Below are 11536 nucleotides of genomic sequence, written 5' to 3' on the forward strand. Positions count from 1 at the left end.
TACTTTTTCCGATCATATTATGGTACATTCAGTAATTTAAATTAAATATTTATAATGACAATTACAAAGCGCATTTTGAATAAAGTGTATTTCCCTCTGGCGGAATTTATACGGATTCATTTATACGTATAATTGTTGATGTTCCATAAACTATTTATTTATCTAATTAAATCTCTTAATCAAAAACGAAAGGGCTCTTTTTCCACTTGGCTTTATGTGGGTGACGTAGACACGGTGATCCAAAGTCAAAGTCACAGTTCTTTATTTGCCAAAAACATTCACAATTAGAGTTGTTACAAATTTAAGATCAGGCCCATGTTTCGTCTTGACAGACATGCAAATATTTTTGTGGTTTCACTTCACAATTTTATAAACCTAACACAATCAATAATTACTGCTACATTTAATTTAATCAACGTAAAGCCTTCTAAAAGACCCCACAATAGACATTTACAATAATAAATGAAATTCTAAGAGATAATGTAGTAAAAATAATCACAATAAAATACAATATTATTGGTAAAAATAGAATTGGTTTGTAAAAATAGTATCCTACAGTGTTCTACGTTTGTGTACAATATAATGACGCTTACAAGATACTATCGGGACCGCAGACTGCAGTGGAGCTCTGCAGAGTGCGGACTCCCACACCGTTTAGATTTACGCTGCAATGAGCAGGCGCAGCATCGTTACTAATGTGGCAACAGTATCCTGAAAATGACTGCTGCCAGATAAAACTGCTCCCTGCAGAGGCACTGGATTGAGGGTGCCCCTAGGATGAAAAAATATTTAAAAAAGTACAATGTTACATTTTGTACGATTGTACGGAAACATTTTTGTTTGTCCTGCTCGTACTTGTCTATTTTTAAATTGATTTTCGGTGGGTTGGACCACTGCATCTTGGCCTTACTTTGTAAATTTTACCAGACTCAGAAAATCTTTAAACTCTTATTGAGAAATTTAACATTGAAATCTATGCGCAAATGAAATTTTTGAAACATTACAATTTTCAACTCGGAAATCAATTAAAAATATATTGAAACGGTGCAGGCTCCGTTTGGCTACCGAAACATTACTACAGCAAGTGCGCCAAAAGTGCCTAAAAGCAATATATGCAAGTGCCATGCTCCTTCAGTTGTGAAAATACTTATACATTATACAAATTGTATTAAAAACATTTTAAATACATTAGGTATACTTTAAATTGGCAAAAATTCGCATCAAACTAAAGAAGAATCATGTAAATCATAAACCTCTCGTAACCGGTGTACAATACGTAAAAAGTACCAATCGAATTGAGAACCTCCTCCTTTTTAGAGTCGGTTAATGAAAAAAGAGTCTTAATTTAATATTGAACGGCTTTAAATAAAAATAAAATTAATAAGATTGTTAAAAAAGTATTTATAGGTATATTTTTTTAATTTTAACAAACCTTTAGCAACTTTTTTTTAACAACTCTCAATATATAAATATTAATTTGTACGTTTTAGTTCGGCTTGTAATATTTTTTATACCATACCATACCCATGCTTTAAATCCTACATTAAAGATTCTGAAACAGTTAGCTTATTGCCAACATCAAAACACCCAATGTCCTAATAACCATTACATCCATAGAAAAGTATAGTAACTAGACTAATTTATAGCTTCCGTCTCACTCACACGAGAAAAATAAAAACTTATGCGAGTCTTGTGTATGAAATGAGATAGAGTGATCAGATTTTTTGTTTCGCCATGCGTGCCGGAATTTTCAAGGTCAGCACACCCGGTGTGCTAAACAAACAAACTTTACAGCGCTGCACAGATATTTTGTTTACTTTTATTTGCGTCTATAAAAATACTTGGACTTGTTTATATAGCATTCATCTCTAATTTTATGGCAGTAAGTAATGACATAAGAATGACATATTCCTTATTCAATTACATAATGACATATCCAGGTTTCACTCTTAGTTAAATAAAATAAATATTTTGCGTGATAATTCTAACTAGTAACTTCTTTCGTTAAGCAATTCTATAATACTCAAGGTAGATATTTTCACAGGGTTATACCCATTTATTAGATGAATTAACTATGAAAGTGAATATGGGAAAATATGCACCTTGTAGGCACATAATTATGTATTGAAAATAATATGAAGGTTTAATATAATAACTAATCGATGGTTTTACTTTATACAATCAAGTAAGAAATATATAATATATATAACACAGTTCACAAAAAATATGCACCTCTTCAAAATCCAATGGCACTTCCTTATTTTGCACAAAAAAATACCAAAAGACGTATAAGAAGAAATATAATAAGAAGTAGGAAAAAAATTGGTGTGCTTAAGACTAAGACAGGCTAAGAATATGTTACATTTTAGATGTTATACTTCTTTTGGCGTGTAAGAGCGCTTTCGCACTATGTCCGATCCGAATCCGATCCAAACCCGTGAAAATATGGTCCGGTATAGTCGTAGATAGGGCCGCGTTTCCACCTGCAAGCAAATTCGCGGAAGTCTTGCATGAGTTCTTGCAATAGTGTTTACATGTCGTACTTATCCCTGCAATTTATTTCTACTATAAGAGTCTTGCGAGGAGCTCGCGTTGATATGCGAGCTCCTCGCAATTATCAGCAATGAGCATAGTATGATTACTATCGCAACTTATCGCGGAGGTGTTTACACACGAGAGCTTACGAGTGTAGCGATAGGAACTATCGCAATTTAATCTATTCTATACTGTGAAATAATGCCGCCAATACTTGTACGTGTAGTAGCTGCATTAACTATTTTGTTTAAGAAAAAGAAGATCAATTTGGGGTCGAGAATGAGTGAAGCTGGTGCTTACCATAATTTATTACGTGAAATATAACTGGAAGATGGTCAACAATATTTCAATTTTATTCGTATGACCGCAGTTGATTTAGAAGTGTTATTAGTAAAAGTTGGTGACGTTGTACAAAATAAGTCACAAGACACACATTTCAGAGATTCGATATCACCGAAGGAAACACTCGTTTTGACGCTGCGATTTTTCGGATTTCATTCTCAGTTGTAGAGAATTCTTTTACGATGAAATTATGCACAGAGCTTTTTTTAATTCAGTTTTTATAATCCGCATGCCGGTTGTCCCAGAAACAAGTATTGCACTCATAAAATCCTATTTACTTTATAGTTTCTTCAAGAGACCATTCGCGACATGGCACTGCCTCTTTTTTTTTTAGTTAAACAAAAACATAAGCTGTGCGGGCGAGATATACGAAACTAAACCGATAAGCAGCGAGATCTGTCGCGAGTCGATGCAGACATGCTTCCGCAACTACTCGCAGGAAGCGCTTGACAAACTGTCGCGACAGCACTTGCAAGCTGCTGTCAGATAGACTGTCGGACATTGCTCGCGGAAGTTTTCTTGCAGTTGGAAACGCGGTCTAACGGTTGACGGAAAGAAATCGGATGACGGAAGCCGGATCTAGTGCGTAAACTACCATAGAAATAGTTCTATGACTATTTCGGACCAACGTAGTGCGAAGCGCTCTTAGGAAAAAAATATCAGATTGAATTATTACAATCACACAACACACAAGTGACCGACACCCGAATTGGACACCCTGGCGTGAGCTGGTCTAACTAACTAGAGCATTTGTATCAGATACCTACTACAAGTATTTGTACTACTACAGACTAAATTAACTAAATAATGTACAGCAATCTTTTTATTAGTTGAATTTAATACCTTCTTTATTACAATATCATTATTTCTACAAACGTAACATAGCACGAGGAATTATTAATTTTTAAGGGTTTTTGTTTTGTTATGCCAAAGAAGTCTTCTTGCATGAATGGGTCAATTCATTATGTTATAATATTTACAATATTTTGTATAATCTATCTTCAATATTCAAGTATGACATCATATCCACCAATGAATTGATTCCTCACGATATGTCTGGAACCATAAGTCGTAGACTTGAAATTAGGACTTTAAAATCACTGTCTGAACGTCGAAACAGTTAAAAATCTACTATAAATTCTAAAATATCTTCTTGAGACGGACATGAGAGAAACGGAGGTACGGTAGAAACTAAGCGCGCTTTCTTTATCTTTTTATTAAGAGATTCCGTTACAGAAAAATTAATCAATTGAATAGCCGGGGTTTTCAAGGTGTCATATAATTTAGAAAGCCGTTTATTAATTATTATTATTACTACTTTTAATATAATTTAGTCAACGCAAAAGTCTTTCCTAAAAATTACGAAGAAGCTTAAAAATAGAGCATTACAATCTCTTTCAGTTTATTTTATGCCAATTTTACACGCTTTTCTGAAGGTCTTCTGAGTCGTGGCATATCTAATTACTAAACTAAAAATTTCATTGAAAACCGCACCGTATAGCTACGTTATATATTATGCAGATTGTGACGATGATACTTTAGGTTATGGCTGTAGCATGATGGTAGTATTCGGCGGCCGGGATTACATGAAACAGTAATCGAAATACTTTCTGTGATAATTGCGGAAGAAGACTTATTTACCTCTAATCTAATCTGAATCTAATCTAATTTATCGACCTTTCTGGTCAACTTCATACCAGCCGTTTACAGTGTAATGGCGCCCTGGCAGTGCGTTGGTACTGGGGTGCATCAGACCAAAGATGACAGCAATACTCCATATATGTTCTGACCAGCATCTTATAGAGCGCTTGAATGTCTGGCTTTAGTGATTATCACTAGTATCTTCTGAGACAATTTAATAATAATGGTTTACGTTCCAGATTATTGCGAAACTAGAGTGACAGAGGGCAGTGACATAGACACATCGACGGACAAATGGCCGTTGGGGCAGTAAAGTCCTCGAATGTCGACCACGTACCGACGTGATGGACAAGATCGCCGGAATACGTTGGATGACGACCCATCGTTGTGGAAATATTTATCCAGCAGTGGACGTCTCCCGGCTGAAATGATGATGACGACTTTCCAGATCACATCATACCTAATGTTGACTTGTATGACCACGGGACGAATTATATAACATGATAAAAAATGGTAATAAAACATCGCCTCCGGAGCTCGTTTACAAAAACAATGGAATGATGAATGCTTTTGCACTTTCATAAAATCATAATGGCCATATTTTAATTATAGACAGGACAACGACTGATCGAGTGGTCTCTGTCGAGGAATGGTTTGCGGGATTGTTCCGTGCTACCGCACAATGCATTTGTCATGTCTGGTGGTTGGATTATTATTATTCATTGATTTCGGCCTTTCACTTGCTGCTACGCCAAAGAGATTGAACAATTGCAGCATCCTTTTACTTTGCTATGTAGCATGACATTAAAAAGTAGAATTGAGGAACTCCTACCTATTTTGAAGTGAGTTTATTTAAATTTTTGGGCTTTATAAAGCTTCTCTGGGCACATGGAATTATTAATAATACATTGCATTTAACTATTATTAAGTCTATATAAACACACGTACATTACTGGAATCGAACAGTGAACTATCGAAGTCAGTAAACTCTCAATGCATAAAAAGAGTGTTATTGTTATTGAATCTAGGTTGATATTAGGAAGTGCTTTGTCAGTTACGAGGTTTTGAAAATGATGCGGTAAATTAGCTCAGTACTTCGATCATCGTCCGAACATGCGCGCTTTACGTGATTGGTTCTCGCCATGACATTATTACGGTAAATAGTTCGCGCGCTTGAAACATTGTCAATGTATGTCAGATACGTGGACGATGTATGCGTTAAGTATGACGGCATCAGTCATAATAAAAGAAATTAATTTTTGAAATATACATATTAGTTAGATTAGTGTATACGTTGGATATCATCAAAAAAGCGCGTACACTCCTCTAGAAGGCCGGCAACGCTTCTGTGATTCCTCTGGTACTACAGAAGAATTTGGACAGCGATGCTCACTTAACATCAGGTGCCCCGTACGCTCGTTTGTCCTTCTGTTCCATAATATTACCTAAATCATTTCAGAAAATATTTGTAAAAAAGTGTAAAATTCTAATTTCTTGAATTAAAACTATATACAGTAGAAACTCGATGACTAATTATTGTCGTGAGGCATTCGGATAATTGAAAATCCAGATAATCCAAAGAAAAGTGGGCTTTGTGCATATGTTTCATAAAAACAACAAATACCTACATCTCAACGAAAATCAATGTTTACGAAGAAGTAATTTAGAGATATATATTCCAACATACGATGTTTACACTTATTTATATACATTCATATTTTCTTAGATTACATTCGAACATAGTACTAAATTATGTGCCTAGTGCAATGCTTAATTATGAAATAAAATATTGAGGTATGTATATTATTATATATCCGTATAATCTGTTTACACAATGTATTTCGTAATTTCCATTTGATAATTATGAAATAAAATTATAAGCGTAATTTGGTTTAAGCTATTTAGAAATTGTCATTTGACTTAGGCCCCTTTTTCTTCATTGCTGCTATATCAAGAAATCGTTTTAGCTGCTTTAAAGTCACAGTATCACTCTGTTTGTATTTCAAACCACTTCAGAGCTGTTTCCAAGGCAAGAAGTGCTTCATCATGAGATGGTTCTACAACAATTCACATTTACATAGGATGGTGTAATTCCAGATCCGACACGTTCATGTTTGCATAAATTTGACTTGTAGGTATGTAATAGGTAGCCGTTGGTAATCCGGATAATCGGGGATCCGTACAATTGAAAAACTAAAAACCACCGCCGAAAACTAAATTCTGTCGCATCAAAAGGCAAAATAAAAAACCAAATCTGTTTATAACTTAATAAATATTTTAGTTCAGTCATAAAAAGTTAGTAAAATGAGCACAGTACAGTATGTATAATGCCATCCGCGAAATAAAATAGATTCAAATTGTATTTTTAACTAATTGTTTTACTATTTTTAATTAAATCGACTTCCACCTGAAAATAGATTCAAATAACCTTGGGACGGCGATCCGTATCATTTCTACACTACTTTATAATACATGAATGTATTTTAAATCCTTGTTGTATCTGTTTATATAATCCTCCCGACGAGGATCACTTACAGTTTGTTAGCCCCGCCTACTAAGGGATACTTTTAGTTGCGCTATTTTATAGCGTCAGAAATACTTCCATGTTTTATATGTGTTCACTGGGATCGAACAGTTTAGTGTAACATAATTGTCATATTCTGCAGTAGAATCTAATTAGAGGCTCACGATAATGTGTCGTGCACGCTGTCGCGGTCGTCAACAACAAACGATTAATAAATCATGTGAATAGGTAATTTGATATTTTTGATTCTTGACAATATTACTTGAAATAATAAATAAATACGAAGATGGCTGATTCCAAATTAGCAATTTGTTATATATAATATATTCTCTTGTTTCTGTTATAAAACAAATATAGAGAATTCATCTAAATAAAATATTTTTTAAAAGATAAAAATGCGTGTAATTGGTAGTTGCATTTTTACATAAGGTATTAGCGCAAAGCACGTTTTCAGGGGGACTGCTCCGAATACGCAAAAACCTTATGTAAAAATACAGAGTAAAATTACATGCGTTTCAATCGTTTAAAAAGTATTTTATATATGTAAATGTGTAACTGTCGCGTTAATCAAAGAACATCCTATAAAGAATTAATTCGGCGCCTCTGTTGTATCATTTTACAAAAGTACATAGTGTTGCCTGATCTTGTTTGATGCTACAGATCTTTTCATGTCCGACTCCAATTTTCACTTAATCGCTTTATTATCCAATATTAGTATAGAAGCTTTACAATAACGTACAAAATGTTACTTATCTGTATGGAATTTGCGTCCGGAGATATCATTGTTAAAAAAACATCAAACAATGAGATAACGAACTAAGGAATTAGGAAGCACATTAGGGACGCTCGTTTATTGGAACTGTATCAGAAATAAAAACCGCTAGAAATAAAGGTCGTGGTCGTATGTCACCGCCGCACCGGGTGAACATGTCGTGGTTTTTTAAATAAATGTCCCATTCATTGACGTTCTATTTTAGTCATCACCAAGCCTGTCATATTAAGGACATTGTTCGAATTTATTTTTAAGTGTTTGTGGTCGATTCTGAAAATCAATTAAGAATTGAAGTGACAAATTGATCCAAGCGTGAGGTGAAATCAAAAATACGACATATTATAACTATGTTTCGTTCTATATTTTATTTAGTTCTATCTTATATGTAAAATTCTCGTGTCCCAGTGGTCTGAGAATCGGCCAACATACCCCTAACCTAACCCCAACATACCCATACCTCTTAATACTTTTTTAATTTTTTTGACAATTTGTATAATTTTTATTTTACTTTGATTCAGCATTGAAAAATATACACAACTGCAACTTCACCCGTCTACCATGACTCCTGTTTTAATTAAAAATAATTAAAATAGCCTGACGGCGGTCGCTCCATTCCCAATCTGTGGTATCGTTAGGAAACTAATTTATGTTACATTAACCTTTACCACATGAACGTCTTTCAACACTTCAATCGTCATTTGTTTCTAGCCTAACGAGAGTAACACAGCCAAGCGTGAGTCACATTGAACACGCGCCACATCTTGTGTTCTACTGTTTTTTAAATAATATAAAATACATAGATTTACGAAGTAAATTTTAAATTTTTTAACGATTGTTTTTTTTTCTTGACTAATTTATCTGCTTGCCATATTCATATATTTCATATTCATAGTGTGTTAATATTATGAGTAACAAAGACCGAAATAACTATTTTTTTAATATAGCCGCATAAAGACAAACATATCATTTTTCTGTGGTTTTGTAATGACGATATGTTCAAATTCAAATATTTTATTCCAAATAGGATATGAAATTACTGATTGAAAGTCGCCTATTTCAAAAGGTATGCTTTAGACCCGAGAAAACCAGGTGCAACAAACTCAGCGGGCTTGTGCGTATATTTGCGTATCATTCATCATTACTTAAGCAATTATTCCGAAAGTTTATTAATTTATATAAACTAAGACAAAACGGAACAAGCGAGTCTTTACTTGTATGACAGGCCTGATTCATTACTACAGCTTTCACACTCATCAAGTTATTATATTATCTTTCAAGTTATACGACACCCGTCTAGAATGAAATGTATGTTTGGTAAATGTTTCATTTCAGGATGTTGCTAAACAACTTAAAGAGTAACCTCTTAGTTACTGAGTTATTTTAAATTTTGTCGGCCCATGGAGGAAAGCTGCTAACGATGAGGGAATAATTCTAATTATCTATATATAATAACAAAGCAAATGCTAAAAGTACAATAATTGGGCTCTAATAAATCATGTCTTTTTACTTATATAACATTTCAGGGTCGAATCCAATTGAATTGATTGTTACTAATTATTTTTTATTTTATTTTTACATTTACAGAGTTTCGTAACGATTACGTCTCTCTGGTTGAAATGATATCTTAAAGATGTGTGATTCCTGTAACAGTAATTGTATTTTTAAACCTAAATACAACCGTAAAATATAAAGTACAGAGTTTTTAGCAAAAACTTAACCTTTGTAAAAACATGATGATCGATATTATTAAATAAAAATTAGAAAACAATTTGCGGAGAGTTGTGGAAGTAACATTTATTAAGTTCTCGTTAATGATACCAATTTGTCTGGATATTACGAAGTCCGCAGAATACTGATCGCCGTTCTTACGCCGCGATTAGACCCTCTCCAAATATCTTATTCAAATAAAATGTATTAAAAAGATTTCACAGCCCGACATAATGCGGCTACCCCAATGTTTACTGCAATATGCTACTGGGGAGATATTTAAATGTATCAATGTATTGCGCGAACATGGCCGAAATAAAAGAGTGTACCTTTAATCCGCCGTGCCCTGTGTGCTAACGCCGGCGCTGGTTGCCTCCCCGATGTGTCGGTGATGAAGGGTTGTGTGGAAGCGCCTCACAGGGCTCCTGGCCGCGGAGGGCCGGCGTAGCTTGGGGTAGCGGACCTGGAGCGCGCGTGTGCCTCGAGACCAGTTCGGCGGCGGAGTGAGTCCTGACAGGGAGCCCCGGCCCCCGAGCCAGCCATTGCGGGTTGCGCACGCTACAGCACTGCGCATGCGCCCCTTGTAGCGGCTGCCGCAAGCGATTTAACTGAGCTTCACGATATACACCTTACGTAGATTGCCCTTGATAACTGAACTACATACTTTTGTCCCCATTTAGAATCCAAAAGAGATCCTTAGAGTTATCCGTATTAATATACTAAGTAATTATTGTTTGTAAGTTCATTTAGTTTGCAACATAATGGATACGACAATTATTATGGGTTTAAGTTAACTACTTACTATCAGGTGTAGGCTCATGACACAATCAGCTGGCCATATTTAGGTTATGTGGAGCTGTAATATGTATCGATCGCCTCTATTCGACTTACAATTGTGTTTATTGTTTCTTTACTTTGTTGGCATTGGTCCAGGGGTTGCATCTCGTTAGCCCGTTACCAAGCGTAGGAACATCTATAATCCTACGTTATTTTGTTTGATGACTTGTTAAGTAATAGGATTAATATATACGGTAATCGTGTATTATTTAATTGAAAAGTATCGCCTGTAATTTTAGCAAATGTTTATTTTATATGATGGTAAGTATATAACATATAAAAAATAGAGATGGCTGCATAATATACATTAACTAATAAAATATATTATAGTTAAACAAGATCACGTGCGCTGTGCGAGGTGACCCATACGAAGGGCTCCGTAGCAACATACAAGACATAACTTTATGCACTTTTTAAATATTATTAAATTATCTTAAATTTTTATGAAAAAAAAAACCTACTCTAGACGCGGACAGCGTCAGCACACACTGTTTATTTTATTTGCAATATGACAATTTGAAAGATCTCCATCTTGGTTTCTAGTATTTAATTTTGTAACGGTAATAGCATAGACTTACAATATACCAGCTTATAGACGACCAGACAGCCCGATACTGCGGGACCAACGTTGATTTGTCAATGTGTGAGTGTTTGATATTTATTTAAGATTACCTACAGAAACTACAACATACATTCCACTATAATTACAACATTCTTAAAAAAAATATAATTGTGATTCTACTTACAGGCAATCTGACATGCATGAAACATAATTTTATGACGTTGTTAGTCGGCTATAAAGTAATTGGTAACGAATTATATAATCTAAAAAATATTTTACAACTACTTCTACACAAATTAGTAGAAAAATATATAAGAATAAATTTAAACTAAATCAGTAATTAGAAAAAACTTTTTTGACGTTGATTGTCGGCTAAATACTAACAACGTTTTATATAAATCTATAACATATTTTACAACTAAAAATAAAAAGAAAAACTTAAAGAGCAAATTTAAATTTGATTATTATTTGAAAAATTACAAATCCTACGCTTAAATTCGTTTTCAGAATCATGGTTAATGTCTAAACCTTGAAGATAGATAATTGTTTGATCGCGAAAGCCTTACTAAAGTTGAATTGGCTCCAAGCCTCGTTCTGCGGAGTGGGATTTTAAACA

The 11536-nt window shown here is 34.3% G+C and overlaps 1 protein-coding gene across 1 annotated transcript in view; it reads right to left on the reverse strand.

Annotated features, from left to right (window-relative positions):
• LOC126975240 (uncharacterized) overlaps window positions 1-10041 on the reverse strand; it is a 36291-nt gene extending 26250 nt beyond the window's left edge. The window contains exon 1 of the mRNA XM_050823043.1: window positions 9851-10041. The gene's annotated coding sequence lies outside the window, so the exon portion shown is untranslated. The remainder of the gene's footprint in view (window positions 1-9850) is intronic.
• Between the last annotated feature and the right edge of the window lie 1495 nt (window positions 10042-11536).

The sequence above is a fragment of the Leptidea sinapis genome, chromosome 35, assembly GCF_905404315.1.
Source record: "Leptidea sinapis chromosome 35, ilLepSina1.1, whole genome shotgun sequence".
NCBI classification, from domain to species: domain Eukaryota; kingdom Metazoa; phylum Arthropoda; class Insecta; order Lepidoptera; family Pieridae; genus Leptidea; species Leptidea sinapis.